Raw genomic sequence first — 21,297 nt, forward strand, 5'->3', positions numbered from 1 at the left:
AGGCGGGGCAAAGTCTCGCTGGAGGGGCGTATCAAGGACTGGCAGGGGCGGGGTCTCTGTCGCTCGGAGACTGACGACACTTCGGAATTTGGGATTGTGTGACATTACTTTCCTTAAAAGAGTTATTCAGGTATTCTCCGCAACTTAATTTAAGAAGAGTTCTGATTGTTTTCCTTTTTGTATATGTAAAGCTCTGTTAACTCTAGATCCTTGCTACTTATAGCATGGAGACTGTAAATAAACTAAATCAGAATTTTTGAGGGGCGCCACCTGGGTGACTTAGTCGGTTAAGCGTCTGACTTTGGCTCAGGTCATGATCTCACGGCTGGTTCCTGAGTTCGAGCCCCGCGTTGGGCTCTGTGCTGACAGCTCGGAGCCTGGAGCCTGCTTCAAGTTTCTGTTTCTCCCTCTCTCTGGACCCCCGCCCTCACTTCACGCTCTGCCTGTCTCTCTCTCCCTCAAAAATAAATAAACATTAAAAAAATTAAAAAAAAAATAATTTTTGAGGGGTGAGACCCAGACTTCAGTACTTTTTTTATTCAGTTTTTCTTTTTTCTTTTCCTTTTCTTTTTCTTTCTTTCTTTCTTTCTTTCTTTCTTTCTTTCTTTCTTTCTTTCTTTCTTTCTTTCTCTTTCTACTTTAAATATCTTCCAAAAAGGTCCTAATATGCAACTACGGTCCAGAACCATTGATGTAGTGAGATTAATAGTCAAAGTGTGGTCCTCAGACCAGCTGCTTGGGCATCAGCTGAGGGCTTTTTAGATACTGCAGCCTCTCTGGCTCACTTCAAATCTTTTAAATTCGGATCTGCATCTTAACAAGATGACACTTGTGCACATATAAGTTTGAGAAGCACAAATGATGCCAAGGTTGCTGGTTGCAAAGCAAGTAATTCATGTTCTATGTTCCTGGCACGTATTTTATGCCAGGCACCTTGATACAGGTGCAGAAGTGATTCAGACATGAATCCTACCCTGAAGAAGTTCACAGTTTGGTAGGTACAACAAATACATATAAAATAAGACACAAAATAAGTGACCAAAGAAATGTACAGGTCAGATAAGTGTGCTGAGAATTTAAAGGTGTGATTTCTTTGCTCCTGCTCAACACAGTCCTTTGCAAGTGTTCCACAGGAATCCATTCATGCCTACATTCATCTATTTGACAAACAGTGCCACCTCTATGCCAGGCACTGTGTCAGGTGCTGGAGATCCAAAAACAGGGATCCCATTCAGAAGAGGGCACACTTTCATTGGGAAAGCAGAATTAAATACATGGATAAAGTACAGTTTGGTGAGGTAAATCCCACAACAGAGATAGAAAAATGAGACTACCGTGGAACTACAAAAAAGTGATTCACTCTGTCGACTATGGATTCATTGAGAAAGGAACAAATAAGGTGCAAAGTATCTTTCAGTGTGTATCTGAATATATAATTTGGTGGAAAAAATCATAATTAGTAATGACCTATTTGCTACTGACATTAATATGCTCAAGTTAATGCTACTTAGAATGCTTTTCAATTTCATTGAATGATTTTCCTTCTAAGAGCAGGATCTGTCTAGTCCTATCTTTATTTTTTATTTAAAAAATGTTAAGGTTTAATTAATTAATTAATTTAGAGAGAGAGAGAGAGAGAGAGAGAGGTAGAACATGAGCAGGAGAGGGGCAGAGAGAGAGGGAGAGACAGAATCCTAAGCAGGCTCCATGCCATCAGCGCAGAGCTGGATGCGGGGCTTGATCTCGAACCATGAGATCATGACCTGAGCCAAAATCAGATGGTCAAGATTCAGATGTTTAACCGACTGAGTCACCTGGACACCCCTAGTCCTATCTTTAAAAAGATCCATTTGGCCCTTTGTGTTCAGTACTGGAACTCTTACTGTGGCCACTATTTATATGAGAATCACATGTACTATTTTGTCCTGCAAAATATGCTTTTTTTTTTTTTTTTTTTTTACCTGTATGTTTATGGCCCTCTTGAAAGTTGGGGAGTGAACTGCATTTCAGAAGTCTGGACTTATTCCCTAAACTCCAGATTTATGTATACTGCTTCCCCAACATTTCTACTTGCATATCTGTCAAGCATTTCAAATTTCTGGGTCCAAAAATTAAATTCTCCTCTCTCCCCTCTTGGAGTTCCCCAAAGTAGAGGCTGAAACAAAGGCTTGTGTATAGTAGTTTATTTGGGGCTTTGACCCCAGGGAGCAAGACTAAGAGAAGAGGAAGGGTAAATAAAACAAGGAAGAGGGAGAGGCAATATAATGGTGTGTTATTTAATTGGTCATCACCATACTTGAATGTTTTCTTGATCTCTTAGGACCTTCTGAGAATTTTCATGAAATGAGTCTCAAACTGTCTACTGAAGGCAAGAATGGAGCCCAAAGTGACCCAGTAATAGTGAGAGTTTCAAGTTCACTCTATTCCATGTTATGTATTCTGGTGGAAATATCCCTCTCCCAACCCCTAGAGAACTAATTATTATTATCTAGCAAAACCTAAATTTGAGATTCAAGAAACATAAATCTGTAGGTGAGTCACTGATAAAATGGACCAATCCTGCTCCAGTTCCTGGGTTTCTGGAGCCATGTCTTTAGCTGTTAGGGATACTCCTTATAGGTTGGTTTTGAGCATTTACCACATCTTGTAGGACAACACCTCAATCCCAAAAAGAACATTAACTGGATTTGTAGCAAGCTATTCCACCATTTTTATGAGCCTGGCTTCTTCTGAGTGATGAGGGATATTGCAATATCAGTGGATTCCATGGTCATGTGTATATTGTCACTTGGCGGTTTTTTGTTTTTTGGGTTTTTGTTTTTGTTTTGTTTTCTTTTGTTTGTTTGTTTTTTGTTGTTTGAGGTTTTTTTGGCCATGAAATGGATTCTTTAGTTGACATAATGTTGATCAGGAATGTTTTAATAATTCTGGTGATTGTGGAATGTTGGCAGAGTCACTGCAAGCAAGACAGAAAAACCTAGACATCTGTAAAGATTTGTATTTCAGGTCATTTCTCTATCTATATAAAGCAAACAAGGAAGAACACTCTCCTAAGTTCTGGCAGCTGGGAAGATTCTTTTGTTCTTTTGTTCTTTAGATCCATCCCTGAGTGGAGCTGTAGTGCAACAGCAGTCCAATTTTGCCTACTTACCAACATAGTATGCCAACCCATCTGCGAACCAAGTTTAATTTTTTAATTCCATGTTAGGTAGTCATAGGGAACTCCCAAAAGGCCATGGGCATGAGTTGATGAACAGATGTCAGTGCTGTAGAAGTAAGCGCCAGTAGTCTGAGTTACCTAGTCATGTAGGTTCCTCTTCTCTTGGATCTGCTCAGGCTCAATCCTATACCATTTCCATACTTCATAGATAGTTGCTGTGCCCATGTGCTTGTGATTTGGTGTATCTGATACTATTCAGCTCATGATATATAGCTCTAGTTTTCCCAGTGACTAGTTTTCTGCCTCAGAAGGCATGGCCTTGCAGAACATGAGGGACGTGTACTGCAACTCTCTTATTAGGGGCTTTACAGAAATTTCACCCAGTGTCTTTATCTATCATAGATCTCTATAGCACCATTAGATCTTCCAGAACAAATGACCTGAGAGTTAGGTAACTTGTATCACAGTCCTTGTGGGAACATATCCCAGTGATGGGTACTTTAGTTTTTCAACAAGTTTATTCTGATATCCTTACTTCTAAGAAAGGTATTTTAGTGATGGTTCTTTAGTCTCATGTGGTAAAGTCATATCTGATCTTTCTGTTTCTTTGTCCTCTGATTCCTTTCTCCATGCACATTCAAAATTGTTATAACATCTCACTTAGCGCAGGCCATCATCATATCAAAGCTTTAAGGGAGACATCAAGGTTGTGTATTAGAACTGACTCCGGATGTCCTTGCCAAAACATTAAATCCAGAATCATAGGTGAATAGCCCAATGTCATACATTCTCCCATATACAGCCTTATAACCTGATCCCTCTGGCTTAGCACTCTAAATATTCACTCTCACAGATATCCCTCCAGTTCATATTGGTATGTGTTAGCAGTTCTGCAACTCCTTATAATGTAGTCTAGTTCAGTAGTTCTACACTGGGGTGATTTTGACCCTTAGGGGACATTCGGTAATGTCTGGAGAAATTTTTGGTTGTCATTACTGGGAGGATTCTACTAGCATCTAGTGGGTAGATGCCAGGGATGCTGTAAACAGTGTACAACACACAGAACAGTCCTCCACAACGAAGAATTGTCCAGCCCAAATGTCATAAATGCTGAGATTGAGAAAACCTGGTCTAGTTCTTCCTAGAGCAGAGACTGCAACCCCGTACAAAGGATGTGCTGAGATCTGACTGTGGTTACAGGCTTGAGGTAATGAGGGTAGTAGTGTGGATACTGAGGGAAATAAGGTTATATTAGGAGGCACTTACCTCAGATATATTCTTTGCAGCATTTCCAGATAAGGAAAGGCTTCTCTCCTTTATCAAGAGAAAGGAGACTTTTGGCACAGAGGATAACAAAAAATCTGAAGGTTTAAGAGTATAAAGCATATCCACACAAATGTCCTCATTCTAGATCTCAGGATTCCATTATTTTCTTATTAGGGCTTTGGCTTTGACATGAGTGATGTTTTAAGGCTGTGCATTAAGACTTCTTTGTAGCTCTGCCACCCTTATGATTATATGTGGGAGCTGATGTTTAGCATGTCTGCTTTGTGGCTACACTGCCCTTGGGGCCTTGTGGCTTTCACAGTGTGCCATGATTGACTGAATACTCCCTGTCATTTTCTTTTGTTAAGATCTCCAAAGCTGTTAGCAGACATCAGCCCATCTTATAATTAGTATTGCTTTCATAATGCTGAAATACCATATCTACCACATAATCCAATGCTTCATCTTCTGTCTGCACCTTATTCCAATCTACTACAGTTGAGAGTCTTGGTAATTGTGATGTTACTATATGCCAGGGGTTATCACCACTTTAAATTTACCACCAACCACTTACTACCAGCAGGGGCCCTTATTGTCTCGTGATCAGTGATGTAGGATCAGCCTCCAAAATCCCATACTGACAGTTTCCTTTCTAGAGCCAGTTGTAGTGCCCAGGGTTCCTCTGAAAGCAGAGACTAAGACAGAGGCATCCATGCTTGTGGTTTATTTGAGAATATGAGTTCAAGGAATAGAATGAGGGCACAAAGGAAATAAAATAGAGAAAGAGGAAAAAATAGTATTATTGAGGTGACCTATACCATGGACAACTTTGATTGATCCCATGGTACCTTCTGAGCAGCCAGAAGGCACTTATGGGATGTCTTTCAGAATTCCTCACAGGAATGAAGAAGAAAGAGGAAAACATTTATCCATCACTTCCTGTCTACCATTGGTCATGATTGCACTACATGCTTCTAGTTGCACGTGGGTGTGGAGGGCTGGTTTCTTCAGGTTTCCCATACTATAAGCAAAGAGTGAGAGAGACAAGATGTTGTTATATTGCTCTCAAGAGAAGGTGGTTGATATCTGAATAGAACTGGTTACTGCCCAATACTTAGAATAGAGGGTGAGGCTGGAAGGATTTAAAGTGATACACAAAAGCTTTCTAAACACAACTTCTCTTGGGTGCCTGGGTAGGGTAGCTCAGTCAGTTAAGTGTCTGACTTCAGCTCACGTCGTGATCTCAAGGTTCATGGGTTGGAGCCCTGCATCGGGTTCTGTGCTGACAGTTCAGACCCTGGAGTCTGCTTTGGATTCTGTTGTCTCCCTCTCTCTCTGCCCCTCCCCTGCTCATTCTCTCTCTCTCTCTCAAAAATAAATAAAAGATTAAAAAAATAATAAACACAGCTTCTCTCTCAGTTTTCTCTATTCGGGTTAAAGGTATCTCTGTCTTTGCAGCTGTTCAGGCCAGTCCTTGACTCCTCTCTTTCTCTCACATTCCACATCCAATCTTTCAAGAAATTGTGTTGGTTCTACCTTCAAAGTACATCCAGAATCTGACCACTTCTCACCATCTCCATGGCTACTCTTTCCTTGATTATTGACAGTATCATGTCTCTCCTGAATTACTGCTGTCCAAACTGTCCCTTACAGCCTCCTATGCTCTCTGTTTTTCTACCCTTATCTCCCTACAGTCTATTCTTAACACAGCCTCCAGAGTGATCCTTTTTAAAACATGAGTCAAATTGTGTTACCCTTTGCTCAGGATCATCCAGTCACTCCAGAATAAAAACCAAAGTTCTTACAATGACCTACAAGACTTTACACTATCTGCTCCTTTCTCTGTCCACTGGGACTACTCCAGTTGATCACTTGAGTTCAGTTCCTTAGACCTCCTTGTTCCATGAAAGGTCCAGGCAAACTGGACCTTTGCACTTGCCTTTCCCTCTGCTTAGAATGATCTTCCATTAAATATCTGCATGGCTCATTACTGCATCCTTTTCAAGTCTTTGCTTAGATGTTACCTCAATGAGGGCTTCCACAATAGCCCTATTTAAAATAGCATCCCAACTTAGCATTCTTTATCTTCTATTTTTGCTTTGTTTTTCTTCATGGTTCTTACTACATCCTGGAATACTATAACATTACATCCTGACATATATGTTATTTGTTTACTTTCTCTTTCTCTTTCTCTAGAATGAAGCTTTATGAGGGTGAGGACTTTTATTTTTTTTTTTTGTTCACTGATGTATATCTAGTTCCTAGAACTCATACCAATGCACTTATTATGTTCTATGTACTATTCTAAGTGCTTTACGTGTATTGATTAATTTAGTCTTTACAACAGTCCTGTGAGGTAAGAATCTTTATTATCCTCATTTTAAGACTAGAAACTGGAGGCACAGATTCATTATTTAGCCTAAGACACATAGTAAGCATGTAGTAGTAGTATTTTAATGAATATCTCTTTATGTTACTATAATCCTCTGCATCAAGCGGACCTGAGACACAACATAAACTGATGGAAATACATCATCACTGGGTCATGCACAAGTAGGTTCAAGTCTGGTCTTTACTGGTTTAATGACCACAGGGTAAATTACTTAATTCTTCTGAGCCTCAGTTTCCTCATTTGTAAATTCAAAATAATAATCCCCATCTTTTGGGACTGTCATGAAATTTGCTGAGATGTTTCTTATAAAGCACTTGGCATAGTGCTTGGCACATAGTAAGCACTCAATAACTGATAGCTGTTATTCATTGATTTAGAAGATTAAATTGCGTAGATTGATGTTCTTAAAAAATGTACAGTAGTCACTCAGGCTCCGAGATCTTGCTTCCTTTTCATAGACGGAAGGCCACGTATACTGACAAATATCACATATGAGGCAATCAGCAATCTCATGTTTGGATAGCATGAAATAATTTTTCTATCATTAAAAAGCTCCAAGGGAAAAGTTTCTTCCAAATGGCCAAGAGTAGTGAATATTGATGATAACAATATTGGCAGGATTACTGAAGTTAATTGTTTCCTCCCTTGATACTATGCTCCGATAAAGCAGAGGTGTGAAACTTGTGGATTCTTAATGATCTCAGAGCACTCAGAGTAAGCTGCACTTATTTTCCACATTTTGGAGGCAGGAGGGAATCCCTTTCTCCATGCTTAAAATCCCTGAGGGAGGAAGAACAGAAGTGTGCTGCTGTCTCCAGGGCTCTGCCTGATGAAACACCAATGAGTGGATAGCACAACTGGCTTTGTGGACTTTGTTTAGTGAGAAACCATAGATCTCACACAAGTGAACTTTTGCATGACCCACTTGTACGGCAGTCCACCTGTCCCTTAATTTAAATCTGATTGATTTTGATTAAGTATGAGGCCAAGAGGTCTTTATATGTTTGAAGAAATCCTATGAGTTTATATAATTTCATTTTTTCCTTATTTCTAAATTTGGGGACTTTTAGTATGTCAGTTACTTGGATTTTTCTCTTTTCTTTTTCTTAGCGTTGTTTTATTATGATTCAATTACGCACATTTCTGTCTAAGGAAGCAAGAGCAATTTCTCAGAGCTGTCAGGCCATTAGTATGAACACAAAGAAATCCAAGTAATTTTTTTCTTTTTTTTGGAACAATGAGAATCACTGTGCTCCACTTTCCAGATTCTTTCTTTATAAATGGCTTTAGAAGTATCAGGATGACAGAATAGTGTCTACTATTATGCACATAGTAATTGGTGTTTGTTTTAGTTTTTATTAGAAGCAGATGTAAGTATCCTCTGATAATACTTTTCATTTTTTTGCAGCTCTTTAGGAGGAAGTCAGGGAGCCACTAAATGAGAATGAGAACTACCTGTATCACCATTAATTAAATAAATATCAAAAATAAATATTAGCTAGGTAACAGATACACATTTGAACAACATAGGAAAATAATACAGTAAGACATACAGATACAAGGAAGGCAAAGATTGGCTTGCAGAATCACATTGTGTCTCAAGCTTTTTTTTTTCTTTTTATAAAGGTTTTAACATTAATTTTTTAATATTAAATATAATTTATTGTCAAATTGTTTTCCATACAACACCCAGTGCTCATCCCAACAGGTGCCCTCCTCAATGCCCATCACCCACTTTCCCCTCTCCTCCACCCCCCATCAACCCTCAGTTTGTTCTCAGTATTTAAGAGTCTCTTATGGTTTGACTCCTTCCCTCTCTGTAACTTTTTTTCCCCCCTTCCCCTCCCCGCTGGTCTTCTGTTGAGTTTCTCAGTATCCACATATGGGTGAAAACATATGGTATCTTTCTCTGCCTGACTTATTTCACTTAGCATAACACTCTCCAGTTCCATCCACATTTCTACAAGTGGCCAGATTTCATTCTTTCTCATTGCCAAGTAGTATTCCATTGTATATATAAACCACATCTTCTTTATCCATTCGTCAGTTGATGGACATTTAGGCTCTTTCCATAATTTGTCTATTGTTGAGAGTGCTGCTATAAACATTGGGGTACAAGTGCCCCTATGCATCAGCACTCCTGTATCCCTTCTCAAGCTTTTTTAAATACAGTTGCTTTATTCAATGCACATATTGTGGGGTGATATTACAATAAAGGGCGTGGTGCTAAGTTTCCTGTACACATTCAGAGAAATTCTCTCAGAAATGCAGAGATCATCTCTCATCTAATTCTGAATCTCTTCTGGGAATTGGCCACCATGGACCAAAATATACATATTTTGACTTGAAGTAGAGGTAAATAATTCTTAGCATGACTTTGTTAATATACTCAGATCAGGTAATGGACATAGGATTTTTCTTCTCTCTGCACTTGGGGAACTCAGAAACAATGCCACTGGCAAGCCTAGACCTGCACCCTAGAAGCATAAGCAAATTAAGGGAAATATAAATGAGTACATGGGCTTGACCATACTCATTTTTGCTAAAAATCAGTTTTAATGTTAAATACTCCATCTGCTTCAAACTTATATCCCTCCTTTATCCCAAGACATTATTAAATTGTTTATCATTTTTATGGATTAAATTCAAAGGAAATATATATTTTCATATATACTAAGTAATAAGGCTTTATTAAAAATAGTCAATAAGTAACTTTCTAGTAAGTAGCACTTAAACTATACAAAGGTAAGACTGTTGTTACTATCATTATTCAGGGGCAGGGAGTATAGATAATTAATTTTTACCATTAATCAAGTCCCTTGAGATCAAGGACTTCCTAGAAGAGGTATGAAATGAGTCCCCAAGACTTTTTTTCCTCTTAGAAATGTATATAAAATCCAGTATTTCTATAGTAAGCTTATTACCTATTTTTTCACATTAACTTCAGTCTTCCAGGCAGAATATTTAAAATTGGTAGTGAGCAAAAAAGGGATAGTCAAACCATGAAATAGGAAAGTACAACTGTCATGAGAGATTCAGTAAATGTGGCCTGCAGGGAATTGTCCAGCCTGGAATGGTTATACAAGAACAATGTACAGAAACTTGATATTAGGACCAGCCATCAATAAAAAGTTAGCCCACCTGAAATAAGTTTCCATCAGCATGGTTGAAATAAGGGATTTGTTTCTGAAATCTATGGATGCCTACAAAATGTATTTTATATTTTCTCGACAGTAAAACAAATGGAGCTTGTCAATATCAGTACTGGTGGAGAATTACAAGTGTTTTGTTTGACTTAATATTCTTATCAGTGTTAATTATCAGGGAAGTTTATGATTTTTAAATATACACTATATATTTTTAGTGTTTGTTTTTGAGAGAGAGCGCTAGTGTGTGAGCACTAGTGGGGGAGGGGCAGAGAGAAAGCGGGAGACAAAGGATCCAGAGTGGGCTCTGCGTTGACAGCAGAGAGCCGGTTTTGAGGCTCTAACTCATGAACCATGAGATATGACCTGAGCTGAAGTCAGAGTCTTAACCAAATGAGCCACTCAGGAGCCCCAGTACAGTTTATGATTTTTATATTGTCTGGTTATTCGTTTAAGAGTTGTTTAAGGTAGGAAAAATTTTGGAAGCATAGTGGATTATTCATTTTCTTAACATTTCCAATAATGTTTTTCTTTTTTCCCCAATTTTTAAAAATTGTGATAAACTGTACCTAACATAAAATTTACCATCTTAACTATTTTAAGTGTACAGTTCAGTGGTATGAAGTACATTCATATTGTTGGGCAACCAGCACCAAGGTTCATCTCCCTAACTTTTCATCTTGCAAAACTGAAACTCTGTACCCATTAAACTATAACTCCCCCTCACCCTCTTCCCCCAGCCCCTAGCAATTTTCATTATTCTTACTGATGTTTTCTTCTAATAGGATTTTTAAAAATAGAGAATTGGATGATTAAAAATTCTACATAAGACTGAAAAAATGTGTCCCTTTAAGCATTCATACATATAATATCTGAGAAATAATTATATTAATTAATAATCTCCTGGCTCAAACTTTCCCAAGAAGGGAAAAATGGCTGCTCTCATATCATGAATGAAATATTCTCAGAGTTTGTGGAAACAAGTAGCCAAAGTGTCCACCAGTTCTCTTTTATCAGGACTTGGCTCCACTTATTCAAGAACTGAAAGTTTCCAAGTTCTTCCCACAGCTAGCCTTCAAGGGTAACAAGTTAGTGGACTTGCAAGATCATAGACTTATTTGCTACTTGCTTAAGGATAAAAAAATGTGTATCACTTGCAAATGGGAAGTATGACAAAAATAAAAAAAAGTCAAAAAAAGAAATACCTTTAAAATTTAGGTCTCCTTGTTATAAAAAATAAATCTGGTTTTCAAAATGAAATCTAACTTTTTTATTTGTAAAACAGCTGTGGGGGCAGGCCCTGTATTATGTGCCATGAGGAACCCAAAGAGGAACAGCTTTTCATCATGTCTTAAAGGACCTTGGAATGAAACTGATGACCACTGGGCGTATCCACCTTGTGAGGCTATCACTCTCTTGCCCATGCAATGCCTTGGTATGAACTTAATAAAGCACACCTTTTAATTTTTTTAAATAAAATTTTTTAATTTTAGGTAGTATATTATTACACAACCTGAATAACTCCTCCTGAGAGAGATTTCAAGAGCCCAGGCAGACATAATGCATTCTGTGCTTCCATCCAGCCTCCCTATATCCATCTAGGTGAGGAAACAAAGCCAGAAGGACTCAGGCTTCCAACAGAAGTTTGTTAGATTGTGGTATTGGTATCTATTACTCCCCTGTATTCCTATTATATACATTTATATTCTTGATATGATCTCATGGTGAATGGAGTAGACTGGCCTGCAATTTGACTTTGGACTTGGCCTAATTACTTGCTTTGACTTGATTTGCTTGATTTGACTTGATTTGACATTATATGAGCAGAACTTTGAAATGTGCTTGTGCAATTGGACATGTCTTTAAAAAAATTTTCTTTCAAAGCTTGTCTGTCTCTGACTATAAGAAGAAAAATTTTTGGGTAGTCAGTGGTCAAAGGAGGAAGAGAGATGTTGAGCAATCCTGAACTCAACCTAAAGTTGGATGCCACCCCGGTCCCGTTTAGCCAAGCCCAGCCTAGATCAGCCAAATTTCAGTAAATCTAAAAATGCATGAGAAAGAGCTGGATATTTATTGTTTTTAGGCCATTCCAATTTATAGTTGTTTGTTATATGGCATCAGTGTGAAAATAGCTGTTACCTCCTGATGCTTAGAATGTAGTCAAGGGTAGAGTGTGTGCTAGGTAACTGATTTCCATGAGTGCACATGAGGGTTTATGGAGGAGGAGCCTCCCCCACTGCTCCAGAACTCAGCTGAGTGATCCAAAATTCCTCTTTAGATGTGGTGCTCTTGTGTGGTGTGCAACCTGAATGCCCATATGGGTGACTCTGCTGGTCTTGGCAACTATGCTGTGGGAGTTTCAAACTGCTTACGGTGGCTAAGGTAAAGAGGAGTACAAGAAAACATATTTAAGAACAGAGTATAGAGAGGGGTGCCTGGGTAGCTCAATCAGTTAAGTGTTTGACTCTTGAGTTTGGCTCAGGTCATGTCCTAGGATGATGAGTTCAAACCCCATGTCTAGCTCCACCCTGAGTGTGGAGACTGCTGGAGATTCTCTCTTCTTTTTCCCCCTCCCCCATTCTCTCTCTCCCTCTCTCTCTCTCACTGTCTAAAACAAAACAAAACAAAACAAAACAAAACAAAACAAAACAAAACAGAAGGTAGAGAAATAAGACATTTAGCTTGATGAGGAATTAAACTAAAAAAAGAGTGGAAAAAAGAACACAGAAAAAGCAAAGGGGAGAGAGAGGAAACAAAATAATGCTAATGTGATCAGCTTTTTAGTAAGTACCTAAAAAGTCAGATTCCTTTATAAGAATTACATGTCAAGAAAACAAATACATAGATCTTGAGTGCCTCCTGTGTATAATCCAAAGGTGAATAAGATACTATCTTTATTCTCTTCCATAAAGACATCACTCCAATATAGGAAGTGGTCACTTTTGTTAACCACAATCTGAACTCTTTACCTGAGAAGCAAACATGTGAGCTGTATGGATCGGTTTTTATTAGTTGGAAAGGACAACATAAGACTTGGCACGGGATATATGAGATTTTTTTCCAGCATATCATCATTTGAACTGCCTGTTTTGACTAAAAGGTGTACTCAAGGTTGTACTCAGCTAGACAGTATTTCCATTTTCAATGCAACTAGGCAAGTAAGTAACTTGGTTTCAGAGAGTGAGACGCTACTAACTCATTTTTCCACATTTTGATGCTGTCTGTATATGATGGCCTTGTTCATCTTTTAGCTACTTCATAGAAACCAACTTATATAGGGCTTTTAAAAATTTATTTTAGAAAACATTTAGCCTTCCTGAGAAATTGCAAAGATAGTACAGGGAGCTCCACATTTTTTATCCAGCTTCCCCCAATGCTATCATCTCATATAACCATATTACAATTCTCAGAACTAAGAAATGAACCTTAGGGGCACCTGGGTGGTGGCTCAGTCAGTTGAGCATCCATCTTCTGCTCAGATCATGATCTCATGTTTGGTGGGTTTGAGCCACGCATCGGGCTCTGTGCTGACAGTTCAGAGCCTGGAGCTTGCTTCAGATTCTGTGTCTCCCTCTCTCTCTGCCCCATCCCTGCTCACACTCTGTCTCTCTCAAAAATAAATGAACGTTAAAAAAATTAAAAAAAAAAAAAAAAAAGAAATTGACCTTAGCTCTCTCTTCCAGCCATCCAAGATGTCAAAAGGAAAGAATGTCAAGGGAAAGAAGGTAGCCCTGGCCCCTGCTGTTGTGAAGAAGCAGTAGGCCAAGAAGATGGTCAATCCCCTGTTTGAGAAAAGGAGAAAAAGCCCAATAATTTTGGCATCAGACAGGACATCCAGCCCAAAAGGGACCTCACCCGCTTTGTCAAATGGCCCCACTACATCCAGCTGCAGCGGCAGTGGGCTATTCTTTATAAATGCCTAAAAGTGCCTCCTGTGATTAACCAGTTTACTCAGGCCTTGGAATGCCAAACAGCTACTCAACTGCTTAAGCTGGCCCACAGGTACATACCAGAGACAAAGCAAGAGAAGAAGCAGAGATTGTTGGCCCAGGCTGAGAAGAAAGCTGCCAGCAAAGGGGATGTCCCCACCCAGAGGCTGCCTGTCCTTCGAGCTGGGGTTAAAACCATCACCAGCTTGGTGGGAAACAAGAAGGCTTAGCTAGTAGTGATTGTACATGATTGGATCCCATTGAGCTGGTTGTCTTTCTGCCTGCCTGTGTCATCAGATGGGTGTTCCCTACTGCATCATCAAGGGGAAGGCCAGGCTGGGGCGTCTGGTCCACAGGAAGACCTGCACCACTGTTGCCTTCATACAGGTAAACTCCAAAGACAAAAGAGCTCTGGCTAAGCTGGTGGAAGCCATTAGGACCAATTACAATGACAGATATGATGAGATCCACCATTGCCGGGGAGGCAATATCCTGGGTCCAAAGTCAGTGGCTCGAATTGCTAAGTTGGAAAAGGCAAAGGCTAAAGTACTGGCCACCAAACTGGGCTAAGTGGGTGCTGTTGAATTGTCTGTACATAAAAGTAATAAAAAGTTCTCTTTCAAAAAAAATTAACCTTAGTATAATATCACTAACTAAATTAGAGATCTTATTCAGATTTTGCCAGTTTTTCCACCAATATCTCTTTTCTGTTCCAGGATCCATTCTAGGATCCCACAATGCACTGAGTTGTCACATCCCCTTAAGCCATCTGTTCATCAGTGTTAGGGGTTGAATTTGTGTCTCCCCTTACACAACAAATTCATTTGTTGAAGCTCTAACCTCCAGGCACCTCAGAATATGACCTTATTTAGAAATAGGGCCTTTTTAGAGGTAATCAAGTTAAAATGAGGTCCTTAGAATGGGCCTTAATCCAATATGTTTATTTTTTATTTTTATTTATTTTTAAATTTTTTTTTAACATTTATTTACTTTTGAGACAGGGAGAGACAGAGCATGAACAGGGGAGGGTCAGAGAGAGGGAGACACAGAATCTGAAACAGGCTCCAGGCTCTGAGCTGTCAGCACAGACCCCGACGCGGGGCTTGAACTCACGGACCGCGAGATCATGACCTGAGCCAAAGTCGGCCACTTAACCGACTGAGCCACCCAGGCACCCCGGGCCTTAATCCAATATGACTGTTGTCCTCATGAAAAGAGGTCATGTAGCCCCAGATGTGTACAGAAGGAAGATGATGTGGAGGCCCCAGGAGAAGGTGGCCATCTACAAGCCAAGGAAAGAGACCTGGAACAAATCCCTCCTTCTCAGCTCTCAGAAGGAGCCTATCCTGATGACATTTTGACCTGAGACTTCTGGCCTCCAGACCTGTGAGACAATAAATTTCTGTTGCATAAGCCCTGCCAGTTTGTGGTACTTGGTTATGGCAACCCTAGCAAACTAGTACACTCAATCTTTCCTTATCTTTCATGACCTTGATACTTTTGAAGAGCGTTACCTTATAGAATGTCTCTCAGAGAATTTGGATTTGTCTGATGTTTTCTTGTGGTTATAATAATGTTATGGATTTGGGGGAAGAATAGTACAGAGGTGATGTGCCTTTCTCTGCAACATGTCGGGCACACAACACTGATATGTCCCATTATTACTATGGGTGATGTTAACCTTGATTCCCTGGCTAAGGGGGTGTCTATGGTATCTGCCACTGTAAAATTCTTATTTTTTCCCCTTTTTAGTCAATGAATATTTTAAGGGAAACACTCTGAGGCTGTGAAAACATCCTATTTCTCTTTAAACTTTCACTCACTAATTTTAGCATTCATCTGTTGGTCTTGCCCACAGCAATTATTATTGCATGTTTTAACGGTAATTTTCTACTTCTCTTATTTTTCTATATTTATTAGTTATATATTTATTAGTTTCCCTCATTCCTTCTGCTTTTATTATTTGGAATTATACTATAATGAAAAGTCCGTTCTCCCCTCATTCATTCATTTCTATCAGTATGTGCTCATGGATACTTACTTTACCCTTTTTTTTTTAATATATTTACTTTATTCTTTGGGTTGTGTTCCAATACTTCCATTATTAGTTTTGTTCAAATTGTTCCAGCCCTGGCCATTGGGATCTATTTCAAGTCTCCTGAGGCTTTTTCCCTCATCCATGTTTTTTGTTTTTTTTTTTTTTTTTTTTGAGTGCTTCTTGATCCTCTGGCACCATGCAAGATGTTCTGGATTCATCTGGTATTTTCCCTGCCCAGCCCTACTCAAGGAACTCTGCCTCCTTTTATAGGACAATGGTATTTCAAAGTGATCTTCAACCTTTGTTTCAGAATGATAGATGCAAGTATTTTTAAATGTTTTATTATGAAAAATTTTAAATGTACACAAAAGTAGAGAGACTGGTATAATAAACTCCCATGGATTCATAATCCAATTTCAGTAAGACTATGCCAATCCTATATATATTTTTTCTATTTTAGAGAGAGAGAGAGAGAGTGCAAGTGGGGAAGAGGGGAAGAAGGAGAGAGAATGAGAGAGAGAGAGAGGGAGAGAGAATGAGACTCTTAAGTAGGCTCCACATTCAATGTGGAGTCTGACATGGGGTTCTATCCCACAACCCGGGATCCTGACCTGAGCTAAACCTGGGGTATTTGAAAATAAATCCCCACTTCATGACATTTCACCAGTAAATCTCCTAGCATATAATTATCTTATCTAATTTATAAGGACTTTTTTTCCCCTGTCACTATTTAAAACTTAAATCCAAGTTAGTTAACATATAGTATAATAATGGTTTCAGGAGTAGAACTCAGTGATTCATCACTTACACTAACACCCAGTGTTTATCCCAACAAATGCCCTCCTTAATGCCCATCACCATTTAATCCATCCCTCCACCCACCTTCCCTCCAGCAGCCCTCAGTTTGTTCTCTGTATTTAAGAGTTTCTTAGTGTTTGCCTCCCTCTCTGTTTTTATCTTATTTTTCCTTCTGTTCCCCTATGCTCATCATATAAGGACTTTTTAATAAAACATACCCACCAGATCCTTATCAGACTTAACAAAATTAACGTTAATTATTAATGTCATACTCTAAAAATTCATATTTCCCTGTTTAAAAACGGTCTTTTTATACTTGGTATATTCAAATCAGGTCCAAACCAGGTCCACGTGTATTTGGATATTATATTTCTTAAGTTTCTTTTAAGAAATAAGATAATCATAAACAGTGCTCCTCCCCACTCTCCACACTTAAAAAAAATTGATTTGTTAGAGAAACCACGTCACCGGTGCTACAGAATTTCACATTCTGTATTTGGGTGTCATTTAGCTTATGCCTTCCTTCTCCCTATTTCCTTAATCCAGTGGCTAGACCTAGAAGATTGATTGGATTCAGGTTCATTTTTTAAGTAGGACTCCTCCACTGGTGGCGCTGGGTACTTCGTACTTCATCACATCATGAGTACTTGAGGCTGGCTGACTCATTTGTAGTGATACTAAGATTGCTTATTGGGTTCAGGTGGTGTCACCTTGGTTCCTTCATTACAAAGTTCCCCATAAGCTTTCCCCTGATGGTTTTAATAGTCATTGAGAATTGTTGCCTAAATCCATTATTTCATTAGAGATTGTAAAATGGCAATTTTCTAGTTCCAGCAGTCCTACTGCATTTATTATTTGGAATTCTCTTTAAATCTTCTATCATGTATTACCTGAAATACAGTTCCTACAGAAAAGTCTAAATATGTGCTTGAATCTTTCCTTTATCAATTTTAGATGTTCCAATGACAATAAATGAGGTTTTTTTAGTATTATGAAATTCATATATATTTGCTGTTTCATTCTGTTATAGTCATTTTCTTTGTTATGCTCAGATTTCTTCACCCTAGGCCAGTGGGAGCTACTTCAAATTGGCTCCTGTGTCCTTTGACTGACCCCAATCAACTCTGATAGCTTCCTTTCTTCCTGGTGTATCAGGATGTCCCATGTTCACCTTGTACATTTTTTGCCCCAGGCCTAGAATCAGTAATTTCTCTAAGCAGTCTTCATTCTTTTCAGCAGGAAATAGTATTTATAGGGCACCTGGGTGGCTTAGTGGGTTAAGGGTCTGACTCTTGCTTTTGGCTTGGATCATGTTCTCATGGTTCTTGAGTTCGAGCCCCATCTCTGTGCTGATAGTGTGGAGCCTGCTTGGTTGCCTCCCTCACTCTCTGCCCCTCCCCCTGCTTGTGCACATGCTCTCGCTCGCTCTCTCTCACTCAAAAAATAAATAAACATTAAAAAAAAAAAAAGGAATAGTATTTATAGATGACTCCTGAATGCTAAGATGCTCATTGCTCGTGATGTCTTTGTTTCAAGGTCTGAGTGGACAAATCTAGAAAATGCGTGCTTATTTTTTAAAAGATGAGTTTCTATTAATAAGTTTATATTAATATTTGCAGCTAAATTTATTCCTTCAGGGTTTTAATTTCTTTGATTTTTATTCTTGTGTATTCTCTCTCTTAAGCTTGAAATCTCAGTTTCTAATGACATTAACATAACATATGCTTTATCTTATAATACTGAATACTCTCATAATTGTGTCAAAATAACATTACCGATATTATGACTAACAATTTAAACTTCAGAATATGGTTTAGGTTTAGTGGATTTTGACAAGCATATATAGTCATGTGACTACCACCATAATTAAGATATTTCTGAATATGGGGTGCCCATGTGGCTCAGTTGGTTGGGCTTCCGACTTTGGCTCAGGTCATGATCCCATGGCTCATGGATTTAAGCCCTGCGTAGGGCCCTGTGCTGACAGCTCAGAGCCTGGAGCCTGCTTCGGATTTTATTTTCATTTCTCTCTGCCCCTCTCCCACTCATGCTCTGTCTCTGTCTCTGTCTCTCTCTCTCAAAAACAAATAAACATTAAAAACAAAAGATATTTCTGAATATGTAAATGGGCAATGGGCAATGGCCAGGCTACATGTGGAAATAGAACTCTGACTTGCAGCAACCATCTTAGGGAGCCAACCTAGTAAGTGCAATAACCCATCTAGGAAGTCAAACTACTGTTTGTAGCAGTCAGTCTAGAAAGTCAAATAATAACCCTGTAGCAATGGGCCCCAAATGGCCTGGACTTGATTAATAATTGACAACTTCCCTTATTTTGGCCTCCACTTCTAACTTAGGACCAACTGGAGAAAGCCAAATATGTGTCTTTAGTGAATCACCTAGGATACCCTACTTTTAATTAGCCCACCTACAGCTTCCCATGCAAACAGCCCACTCAGCGTGCACCTGAAACGTTCACTATTTTCTACTTTGTACTGCTGCATGATACTGTATTGTGTGTTAGTGCCATAGTTTATGCAATTCATCTTCTAGTAATGGATATTTGAGTTATTTGAAAGTTTTGTTCTTATAAACAAGGTCACATGCCTTATGCATGTGTCATTCTATATCTTTGCTAAAATATCTTTGGGATAGAGTCCTGGAGAAAAAATTAATTTGTTGGGTCAAAGAGTAAATGTATATGTAACTTCGTAAAATATTGTCAAATTCCTTTCCTATAGGATTTGTACCCTTTTGCATTTCCAACAGCAATGAATGAGAGGAACTGTTTTCCCATTTCCAGCGAAATACTGTTAAAGTTTTGGGTTTTTGCCAATCTAATAGGTGAAAAACAAGATCACATTGTAGATTTAATTTAAATTTCTCTTTTCATGGGCAAGGTTAAGCATCTTTTCATATGGTTAAATATCATTTGCAATTCTTTTTTATGAAATGTCTGTTTGTATCATTTCCTAATTTTTTAAAGTTTATTTATTTATTTTGAGAGAGAGAGAAAGAGAGGGAGAGAGAGAATCCAAGCAGGCTCTGCCCTGTCAGCATGGAGCCCAACGTGGGGCTTGAACTCACAAACTGTGAGATCATGACCTGAGCCAAAATCAAGAGTCAGACACTTAACTGAGCCACGCAGGTGCCCCTCATTTCCTAATATTTTAGCAAATTGCATTGTTGGTCTTTTTAATCCCTCAAGTTAGGAGAACTCTATTTATGAAAAATATTAGTATATTGTTATAATTTGCATTTTTCCAAATTTGTCATTTGTTATTTGATTATTTATAGTTTTTTTCATGCAAACTCTTCTTATATGTATGTAGTTAAATTAATCACTTTTTCTTTGTTATTTCTGGATGTGAGTGACAGCTAGCAGTTTTTCCCCACTCTCAGTTCATAAAAAATTCAATCATGTTTTCTTCTAATAGACTAAAGGTAGTCCTTTTTTTTAACAGCTTTATTGAGATATAATTTATATACAATTCATCCATTTAAAGTGTACAATTCAATGACTTGTAGCATATTACATTATTATTTTTTAAATTATGGTAAAATATATATAACATTAAATTTACCTTCTTGACCATTTTGTAATTGTACAATTCAGCATAATTACATGCACAATGTTGTACAACCATCACCACCATCTATTTCCAAACCTTTTTCTTTATCCCAAACAGAAATTCTGTAACCATTCAGCAACAACTCCCCATTTTGGGCTCTGCCCAACCCCTGGTAACCTCCTACCTACTTTCTATTTCTAAATTCCCTACTCTAGGTATTTCATATAAGTAGAATCATACAATATTTGTTTTTTTGTGTGTGTCTGATATTTCACTTAGCACATTTTCAACATGTTCCGATGTACCAGAACATCAATGCTTTTTACGGCAGAATAACATTCCACTGTATGGGTAGACCACATTTAGTGTCTCTATTCATCTGCTGATAGATACTAGGGTTGTTTCCATCTTTTGGCTGTTGCAAATAATGCTGCAGTAAACACTGGTGTATAAACATCTATTCAAGCCCCTGCTTTCAATTCCTTTGGGTATATACCTAGGAGTGAAATTACTGGGTCATTTGGTAATTTTGTGTTTACCTTTTTGAGGAAGTATAAAACTGTTTTCTACAGGGGCTGTACCATTTTACATCCCCACAAACAATGTAAACATGTAACATTTTACATTGAGGGCACCATTCCTCCACATCTTTAACAATACTTGTTTTCTGTTTTTTGTTTTGAAAGTCATCCTAGTAGGTGCGAAGTGGTATCTCATTGTGGTTTTAATTTGTATTTCCCTGTAGCTAATGATGTTGAGTATCTTTTCTTATGCTTACTGTATATCTTCTTTGGAGAAATGTCTATTTGAGCCATTTTTAAGTTGGGTTGTTTGTCTTTTTGATACTGAGTTGCAGGAGTTATTTATATATTCTGGTTATTAAACTGTTATCAGGTATATGATTTGCAAATATTTTCTCCCATTTTTTGGTTTTTCATTTTCTTGATAATGTCCTTTGGTAAAAAACAATTTTGATGAATCCAATCAATTTTTTTC

At 38.3% G+C, this 21,297-nt stretch overlaps 1 pseudogene; it reads left to right on the top strand.

Moving 5' to 3' along the window:
- The first annotated feature begins 13 nt into the window (after window positions 1-13).
- Window positions 14-14,794, top strand: LOC109278851 (60S ribosomal protein L7a-like; annotated as a pseudogene).
- Window positions 14,795-21,297: the final 6,503 nt, after the last annotated feature.

Source organism: Panthera pardus, unplaced genomic scaffold (genome assembly GCF_024362965.1).
Source record: "Panthera pardus isolate Hobbes unplaced genomic scaffold, ASM2436296v1 HiC_scaffold_13, whole genome shotgun sequence".
NCBI classification, from domain to species: domain Eukaryota; kingdom Metazoa; phylum Chordata; class Mammalia; order Carnivora; family Felidae; genus Panthera; species Panthera pardus.